This window comes from Stegastes partitus, unplaced genomic scaffold, assembly GCF_000690725.1.
Source record: "Stegastes partitus isolate 25-593 unplaced genomic scaffold, Stegastes_partitus-1.0.2 Scaffold207, whole genome shotgun sequence".
NCBI lineage: Eukaryota > Metazoa > Chordata > Actinopteri > Pomacentridae > Stegastes > Stegastes partitus.
This window is the reverse complement of record NW_007577938.1, coordinates 635722-645846: the sequence shown is the minus strand read 5'-3', so window position 1 is coordinate 645846 and position 10125 is coordinate 635722.

Genomic DNA, 10125 nt, shown 5'->3' with positions numbered 1-10125 from the left:
CACAAAACTACCACAAACTGACACAAAATATCCCCAAACAGATATAAAGTATCCGTAAAGAAACACAAAGCAACCACAAAGACAGGAAAAATGACGACAAAGACACACAAAACTACCACAAAACTCAGTCGTTGGACGTTAGGACAGTTGCAGAGAGAATGAATGTGCCACCATGTTGTCCTGTGACTGCAGGGACACGCCGCGGTCACGTACAGTAACAGTGACCACGGGTTGACCTCCACAAAACACAAAGTCGCGCAGACACACACAGACACACACGAACCCGGCTGAGGAAAAAGCAAAAGCGAGCAACAATCGGTGGCTGGGGTCGAGGAGGAAAAGCTGCAGCGAAATCAAAGAATGAGTGCAGAGTGAGCGGCGCTGCCAGGGCGGAGGACCGAGCCCGGCTCCGCTGCACTTTGATTCAACTTTTTGGGAGTTTTTTTTTTTTTTTTTTTTCAGAAAAACAAAACATAAAAAATAAGGAGAAAAAGCAGAGAGAGTCTGGGAACCGGCTCTTGTTGTTCTTCTCAGATCTCCCTGTTGTCCCATCTCGTTCAGCTGCTTCACACAGCCCTCCTCTATCTATCTCCTGCACTTCCTCACTTTGCATATTTAACCTCCTTCTCCTCTGTTGTCTGCTGTCTGGTGTGAAGCTATTCAGGCCACATGGTTTTACTGTGCTGCTGTTAAAGCTGCGGGTGGCATCGCACGGGGCAGCAGAAGGAAGTAAACGTCCTATTTATTATGATTACAGTTAGGTTCATTTGGACACTGACACAAGTTTTGGTTTTTTTGTTTAATGAAAGATATTAGTTGTATAACGGACATGGACATAAAGTGCAGACTCTCAGCTTTCATTTGAGGGTCTCCACATTGAAATTGGATGAAAGGTTCAGGAGTTTCAGCTCCTCAACATGTGCCACCCTATTTTAAAAGGGACCAAAAGTAATTGGACAACTGACTCCAAGGCCGTTTCATGGGCAGATGTGGGGCGTTCCTTCGTTATGTCATGACCAATTAAACATATTAAAGGCCTGGAGGTGATTTGAGGTGTGGTGCTTGCATTTGGAGGATATTCTTCACGCAGAAAACAGAAAAAAACCCATCCATCCTATACAATATTAGGAGTGGCAAAATCTACAGTTTGGTACATCCTGAGAGAGAAAGACAGAAAGCACTGGTGAACTCGGCAACGCAAAAAGACCTGGATGGAAGACAACAGTGGTGGATGGTGAAGAGAAAGCCCTCACAGTAGCCAGCCAAGTTAAAAACACTCTCCAGGAGGTTGGCGTGCCATTGTCCAAGTCTATCATAAAGAGAAGACTGTTAAAACAAAAAACAGCAACATCTAAACAAGCCAGCACAGTTCTGGAAGAACATTCTTTGGACAGATGAAACCAAGATCAACCTCTACCAGAAGAACGTATAGAGATGGCGTGGTACAGCTCATGATCCAAAGCAAAACACATCATCTGTAAAACATGGCGGAGGCAGTGTGATGGCGTGGCCATGCATGGCTGCCAGTGGCACTGGGTCACTGGGGTTTACTGATGATGTGACATACAAGTAGGACACGAGCAGCCGGATGAATTCTGAGGTAAATCCAGCCAAACTGATTGACCCAATGACCCAAAACCTACAGCCAAAGCAACCCAGGACTTTATTAAAACAAAGAAGTGGAATATTCTTGAATGGCAAAGTCAGTCACCTGATCTCCACCCAGCTGAGCAGCATTTCACCTGTTAAAGACCAAATTTCACAAAGAAAGGCCCACAAACAATCCGCTGAGGTAAAGGCCTGGCAGAGCGTTAAAAAGGAGGAAACCCAGCGTCTGGTGACGTCCATGTGTTCAAGACTTCAGGTAGTCACTGCCAGCAAAGGGTTTTCAACCAAGTATCAGAAAGGAACATTTTATTTTCAGTTATTTAGTTTGTCCAATTACTTGTGAGCCCCTGAAATGAAGGGATTGTGTTTCAAAAAATGATTTAGTTCCAGACACAAAGTGAACAGAAAGAGACACAAAACCACTGCCGTCGTGTCGTTAAGCCTTCAGGGGGAACTTAAGGTGGACTTTAACATGTTTTTTGTGCGGCTCCTGGGCGTCCAGTCACCTTCACCTCCCTCCTCACCAAACCTCTGGACTCGACCTCCCGCTGCAGACTCACAACAAATGAGCGCGATAATTAGAACCACAAAGGGCGGAGGGGGAGGGCGGCCGGCCTCGGGAGTCGGCGGGGGAGTCTGGAGGACAAAAGGAGTGGAGTGTGAGTAATACAGCCGTCTGGAGGTCTGCTCTCATGTACACAAGGAGCTCAGCGTGAGGCGCACACACTCTGTCCAGCGACACACAGCGAAGCTTCAACCCTCTGAACTCCAGGCTGCAGCTTCTGGAGGCTCTGACTCGGTTTTATTCACCGTGAGTTCATTTATCACCTCAACATAAAGTCATGAAGCTCTGTGCAGACGCAACGACGTGAAGGAGGAGAGCGAAGTGGTGGAAATTATATTAAAAAGTTATTTGATTGTTTGTTTTACAAAAATGAAAAAACAAAACTGGAACAAGGTGTGCAGCATTTATTCAAGTGTCCACAGGTCACACAGACGCAGCATGACCAAAAGAGACACAAAACAACCAAAGTCAGACATAAAATGACCACAAAGACATATAACACATTCAAATAAAAAAATATCCACAATTAGACACAAAACAACCAGAAACAGACACACAAAAAGACATAAAACAACTGCAATGAGACACATAGGAATACAAATACACACAACCACAAAAACACACAAAATGACTGCAAAGACACAAAACAAACACACAAAATCTCCACAATTAGATTTACAACAACCACAAAAAGACACAAAAAGACCACAGAGACACAGACCAGCAGCAGAAACACTAAACAACTGTGAAGTGACACAAAAGGAATACACAAAATACACAAAATGTCAAACAAAACCACCACAAAGAGACACAAAACAACTGCAGACACAAAACAACTGCACAAAATATCGACAATGAGATGCAAAACAAACAGAAACAGACACACAACAACCACAAAAAGACACAAAACAACTGCAGAGACAGAAAATATCCACAATCAGATGCAAAACAACCATAAACAGACATGCATAAAGACAAAAAATGACTACAAAAGAGACACAAAACAATTTCAGAAACACAAAATGTCCACAATTAGACTCAAAACGACAAGAAACAGACACACAACAAACACAAAATGACTACAAAGACAGAAAACGTAACTACAGAAACACGAAACAACTGCAAAGAGACACAAAACGAATACACAAAATATTCACAATTAGATGCAAGATGACCAGAAACAGACGCACAACAAACACAAAATGACCACAAAGTTCCATTTTTGGCTAATTCTTGAATCAGACGTGTAGATTAAAGTGATTTTGATGAAATTTTACAACCTTAAAATGAGATTTGGTTAATTTGTTTGATGGACCTGTAAATCACGTGTCACGTTCAAGGACCGTCAGAAAGCAGAAAATCCACCGATTTTTAAAATATTTTTACAGTTTCTGGCTGCTAAAGTCTTGTTTTTTTTTTTTAAACAGAAAACTGATTTAATGGGTCAAATACAAAAACTCCTGACATTATGTGGCAGCTTTAAAAAAATACATAAAAAAAAAAAAATCTGGTAGAGAAACATTTCAACACATTGCTGTTGATTTTAACTTCTTTGATTAAATTGACGTTAATTACTTTATTTGCTTCTATTAGTCGCATAAATTCACATTCTTGTGCCTCCGTCTCAAACGAAAAGCACTTAAACGAACTCTGTAAATAACGTAGACTTCCTTATCTTCTCCTCTGTGCTCTCCCACGTTCTCGGCCTCCTGTTTGCTCGTTAAACGCTGCTGTCGTAATCAAACCCAGATGTTCTGCCGGGTCGGCGACGCCAGCAGCTCGCACAAACACCGCTGGCCGTGAGCTCTGGCTCGCCAAAGATGTGGGTTTTTTTGTTTGTCGGGTGTAATTTTTTCGGTGCGAGGAGGAGCCCAGCTGTCGAATGATTCACAGTAAGAGTGCAAAGATTACAGAAAATAAAGAAGGAGTGGATGTTTTGTCCTCTCTCCCGTCCAGTTAATCAAGCCGCAGCCCTTCGGTGGAGCCTGCGGAGGTAAATCACAGAGCAAAGATTCAGTAATTTGTGGAACTTCTCGTGCACTTCTTTGCTTCCTATGAGGCTAAAAGGCCGCTAATAATGACTTCCAGGAGGCAGTGGTTTGCAGGGTCGGGGTCAAGTTCACATCTGGGATTACCGGGGTCGGCGGGGTGACGGTTTTTACTGGAGGTCACCTGGATGATAAAGTGGAGAATGCCACTGAAGTGTGACTTTATCGCATTCACACGCACAAAAAAAAGAGCCTGTGCAGTCATGCCGCCGCTGCTTTTTTCCAGAAACGCTGGTTGCAACACCAGAAACAGGACACCGCCGCGCCGGTTTGCACGAAGCGTAGCGCATTTTTCATTCGAGTTCTGTGGAACAATAAACAGTCTGTGGAAAATCTGGATGCGCCGGCCGCGGACACGCCTCAAATCTGTCATTTGAATAAGCAGCAGGAAATAGGAAACAACATGCAGCATAGGAGGAAGCGAGCCGGAGATACGGAGCAGCTCGGCCGTCGATACGAGGGTCGGCTGATTTGAATGAAACCCACAGAGGAGGAAACGCAAAGAAAAACACCACCAACACGACGGGAACATTTCATATTTCACACCGTTTTAAACTCTGAAGTCTTTATAAAAATGTCAAACAGAATGAAGGATTATCACATTTTCCACTTTCAGGCAGTTTCCTTCAGAAAAATGAATCAAATTTAAACTTATAGTTATGAGATATTATTAAACGTCACTTTATTCTACATGCCTCCTTTAAAAAAAATAGGCAAAAATGAAGCATTTGCACTGAACAGATTATGTAAAAGACAAAGAAATTTGACATCCTCACTCAACGGATTCTCCATGACCCACTCAGCTGTGACCAACAGTGAGGAGGCGAAAATTTAGAGAGCTGAACTGCAGGGAGACCGAGAGGAAAATCCAACCTACTTGATCAATAAATAAATGCAGCATGGATCAGAACCAGAGAACAGAGGAGCCAGTTGTTGGAAGATACATTCAGCTGATGGTGGAACATGTTTCTAGAGTTAATGTGAAAAAGTGTATACAGTCGTGACTCGACAATCCACCCCTTAACAATCCTAAACCTTGCTATCCGACGGGTTTTTAGGAAAAACGAACGGAACCCATAAAAACAGCCTTAACATACCGACAGCCTTGGATTCTGACTCTGACTCTGACATTTTATGTCACCAATCAGGATAACGGCGTATTATCTGACTGAGCAATCCCACAGATTGGCTACGTTCAGAGTCCAGGACTTAATGCTACATTCAGATTTCTTTGTGAGTTCCTTCACATTTCCAGTTAAATGCGACTTGTATGTGATCTGCTGTGTGAACTTCATACGACCCAAAAGTGTTCCGCATGTGTAGAAGAGGACACGACGACGTCACACACAGCGAGCGTGCTCAGTGTTTATGGAAGTAGACATGGATGGTAACGGTGGAGTGTATCTGCCACTCCCTCACCGCCGCCGATGCTGGAAACAGAAGTGTGAGCGCTAACTAAACTAGCATCAGCAGCCAAGTACTGCCTGTGTGTTCTGGACACTTCCATCCCGTCAGAGTGCTGCCCCGGGGTGAATATTCTGATATTCATCATTAATTGGGCCCAGAAAGTACCATTGGGACCAGCCCTACTTGTTATGATCACAACTATGAGCAAGAGATATTAACAACTAATGAGCCTTCCAGCATCAAGCCCTCCTTGCATCTCAACCTCCGTCTTGACAATCCAACAGCCTTGCTGTCCGACATAAAAGGTTTTACATTTGGTGTCGGATAGACTTATGGGATTCTGAGGCATGTCTCTCCTTCATGCTTGTTTTGTTTCCGTAGAGCTGCAGGACTTTATGTTGCAGTGAAGAAAAACGACGCGAACCTGCTGCTTCATGCCATCTGTCTAAAATACAGACATGAAGCGGTTTTATTGTCGACAAAACAGCAATTTCACCTGCAAAATATCAGAAAGTGATGAGAAATCTCAGGCGATTGATACAAAACAGAGAAAAGGAGCACATGTTTGCTCTTTTTTCCTGCTGAACAACCTAAAACCACCATAAAAACACCTGTTTCAAATTGAAAACATTCAGTGCCAGAAAACATCCTTTCTAGTGTGAATATGTGCAATAAATGAGTGTTTCTGCCTTGAACTCTGTGAGAGTTGAACCTTATTGTAAAAAAAACCTCACAATAGACTTTGTTCGGCCGGCTCAGGCTGCTGTCAGCCTCCGTGATGAGTCGTATCAGTTACCGGCAGTGATCTGGGCCTGAGAAGGAGGTGAGCGGCACCAGGAAATGAAGAAGTTGGCAGCCGCAGAGCAAACCAACACCTCCACCTTCATTCCTCCCCTGTGTCTCAACCTCTCCATCTCTGTCACCATCTGTTGGCTTTTTGATCACTTTCTCCGCCGCAACAATGAGATAAATAACGAGCTGCGCCGCGCTCGCCGGCCTCCCCGCTCGCCTCTCTCCATCCTCCTCCCGGCTTCTCCCTCTTTCTCTGGGCCTGAGGAATGTGTCAGGGCGGCACAAAGGAACAAAAGCCTGACGGGAGGAAGAAAGAGGGGGAGAAAGTGAGGTGAAGGGGAGGGAATGCAGGACCGAGCGCGGCGGATCACGGTCCAGTGGCTCTGAATGCGGAGCGCTGCTTTGTCATCGCGTGCTGACATGCAGCATCACACGCATTTCAGAGCTCTTTATCAGGCCAACACAAGGCCGCCGCCGCCGTGCTGCGTTCAGGGCCCTGCGATGCGTCTCCAGGTCACGTCTTCCAGCTCTGCTCTGTGAGCTTTGTGTTCAGATCTTTCTGAACGCGGAGGCTCGACCAGATGTCGGTCCAGTTGGACCTGAAACGTCTCCAGTTCACAGAAACGCTGAAGATTTAGAGGGAGAAAACTGAAATGTTTGGAATTAGAAAAAAATACAGGAAAGAAAACACACAGAGAGAAACATGTGGAACACCACGATGGACAAAACACACAGAAAGCCATAAAGTTGTGTCTTGTTTGTGTTGTTTTGTCTCATTTTTTGTCATTTTGTGTCTAGTTTGGGCCATTGTGTGTCTCATTTGTCTTTAGTTTCTCATTTGTGACGTTTATGTTTGTCCCTGTTTTGTTGTTTTGTGTCTCTTTTTGTTGTTTTATGTCTGATTGTTGTTGTTTTGCATCTTGTTTGTGCATTTTTTTGTTGTGGTGTCTCGCTTATGTTGTTTTGTGTCTCTTGTGGACAATTTTCTGTCATCTTGTGTCATTTTTTTTTGTCATTTTGTGTCTCGTTTGTGTCACTTTGTGTCTTTTTGTCTCGTTTTTTTTTTGTCAGTTTGTGTCTCGTTTGAGTCATTTTGTGTCTTTTTGTCTCGTTTTTTTGTCCGTTTGTGTCTCGTTTGTGTCTTTTTGTCTCGTTTTTTTTGTCAGTTTGAGTCTTGTTTATGTAGGTTTGTGTCTTGATTGTGTCATTTTGTGTCTCGTTTGTGTCATTTTGTGTCTTTTTGTCTCGTTTTTTTGTCAGTTTGAGTCTTGTTTATGTCGGTTTGTGTCTTGATTATGTCATTTTGTGTCTCATTATTTCTTTAGTTTCTCATTTGTGACATTTATTTGTCTCTTTTTGGTTGTTTTGTGTCTTTGTTTTTAAACTTCTCTTGTCATTTTGTCTCGTGTTTTGTTATTTTGTCTTGTCTCTGTCATTTTGTGTCTTGTTTGTGGTGTCTCGCTCATGTTGTTTTGCATCTCCTAGGGACAATTTTTCTCCTTTCTGTCACTTTGTATCATTTGTCAAATTTTTGTCTCACTTTGTGTCCTGTTTATGTGGATTTGTGTCTCGTTTGTGTTATGTCTCATTTTTTGTCATTTTGCATCTCGTATGTGTCTCAGTTTTTAGTTTCTCATTTGCTAAATTTATTTGTCTCTTTGGGATAGTTTTGTGTCTAGTTTTTGTTGTTTTGGGGTCTTTTTCTACCTCACTTTTACCATTTTGTCAAATTTTTTGTTATTTTGTGTCATGTCTCTGTCGTTTTCTGTCTCTTTTTGTTGTTTTGCATCTGATTTTTGTTGTCTTGCATCTTGTTTGTCTTTTTTGTGGTGTCTTGCTCATGTTGTTTTGCATCTCCTAAGGACAATTTTGTCTTGTTTCTGTCATTTTGTCTAATTTTTTGATTTTGTGTCCTGTTTATGTGAGTTTTTGTCTTGTTTGTGTCATTTTGTGTCATTTTTCTTTCGTTTCTCATTGGTTTTTCTTGTTCTGCCTTTTTTATTACTTTTGTCAATTGGCTCATTTTTTGTTTTGTGTGTCATTGTTGTTGTTGTTGTTGTTGTTGTTTTGTCACATTTATGTTTTTAATGTCCTGTTTTGTTTTCTTTTGTGTTTCCTATGTTCCTTTAGTCTCATATTTGTTGTTTTGTGCCTCTGTATTAGACTGCATTTACAGTAAGCTCCTATAGCATACCATAAAATATAAAACACATGTAATTATATAGCACAGTCTCCGTGTTTATGTAATGTCTGTCTAGAATTTGTATCTGTGGATTAACAGTTTCCTGCAGAGAGACAATCATAAGAGAAAACGTAGACTCTTCGTCCAATTGGTCCAAACAGATTTTTTTAAAATACTGGCAATGGAAACAGTTAAAGAGTTAAAAGGCTGCAAAAAAGTGAGTGACAGCAAAGAACAGGAGAGGATGTGAGGCTGAAGTGGAAATTACAGCTCTGATACGCTGTCTTGTGAGGACATGCAGTGACTGTGTGTCATGGTGTGTGGCCACTGACTCTGTGTGTGTGTGTGTGTGTGTGTGTGTGTGTGTGTGGGTGTGTGTTTGTACGTGTGTGCGTGCAGATGAAGGAAACAATGTGAGCAAGCTTTGTTCACATCAAACAGACCCGGCGGGCCCGATGCAATCCCTGGATTTGGACGCAGGTCTGTGCGTAAAAGCGCATATCACGTTACCAAACTTCAATCTGAGGCTGTTAGTCACCTTTGTTCGTCAGTGTGTCTTTGTTGTGAGTCTGACACTGAGCCGGTGTGTTAATGTTCGTGCAGCCTGCGTGGTTCTCCTGACGCCCCCCTCCCTCCCTCAGAGTCTCCCGGGTTACCTCGCGCTAATTCGTCGTGCAGCGCGGCGGATGGATCATCCATCAAGAGTCAATAGTTAACGTCCGCTTTGTCCAGTTGCCATCCATCATCAGCGCGTGCGTGCGCGAGCGCGTGCGCACAGTATGCGTGTGTGTGTCCTTTATCGGGCTACCTCCGACCCCTGGGCCCCTGACCCTGCCCCGTCTGACGCGTCTCCTCCCCCCTCCTCCTCCTCTCGCCCCTTTCTTCCGTCCGAGCAGCGGGGGGCGCGCAGCTCCAAAGGGGGAGACACCGCCGACCTGCGCCGGTCCCACCTCTTATTTTAATCTCTGCCCGCCTCTGTGTGTGCGGGGTACGGGCCGGTTTTGTCCTCTGACGCAGGCCCCGTTAAATGGATCTCCCACCGGCCGCGGCCAGGACGAGTATCTCGTTACCACCGCTTTTATTTTTATGACACAGCGCTGCGGCGCGCAGGAGGGAGGCCGGGGGTGAACTTGGCCTCCCGGTCTCCTCACAAACACAACCACACACTCTGCCGTCCGCTCAGCCTGCCGGTCTGCCAGTTGACTGCTCCTTCCTTCGCACCGCCCTGCCAAGACGACATGTTCTGTCAACAGACTGAGCCGGCTGCGTCCTCAGTCTTTGAACCATCTGATGGCTCACAAGTGGCAAAAACACACAACAGATATGAGATTATAAGAAGCGAGGCTCTCCGGAGCGCACAGAGTCGGTGTAGCTGTTTCCAGGTGCGCGCCTGGATGGGAGGCGTCTCCACGCGCTGCCTCCAGGGGCGTGGTGCGGACGGAGTGCAGCGGACCTTCTGCCTGTAATCTGTCGGCCTCCGGGGCGTGTCCGCGCAGAAAGGGGCGTGCGCATCGCTCCACCAG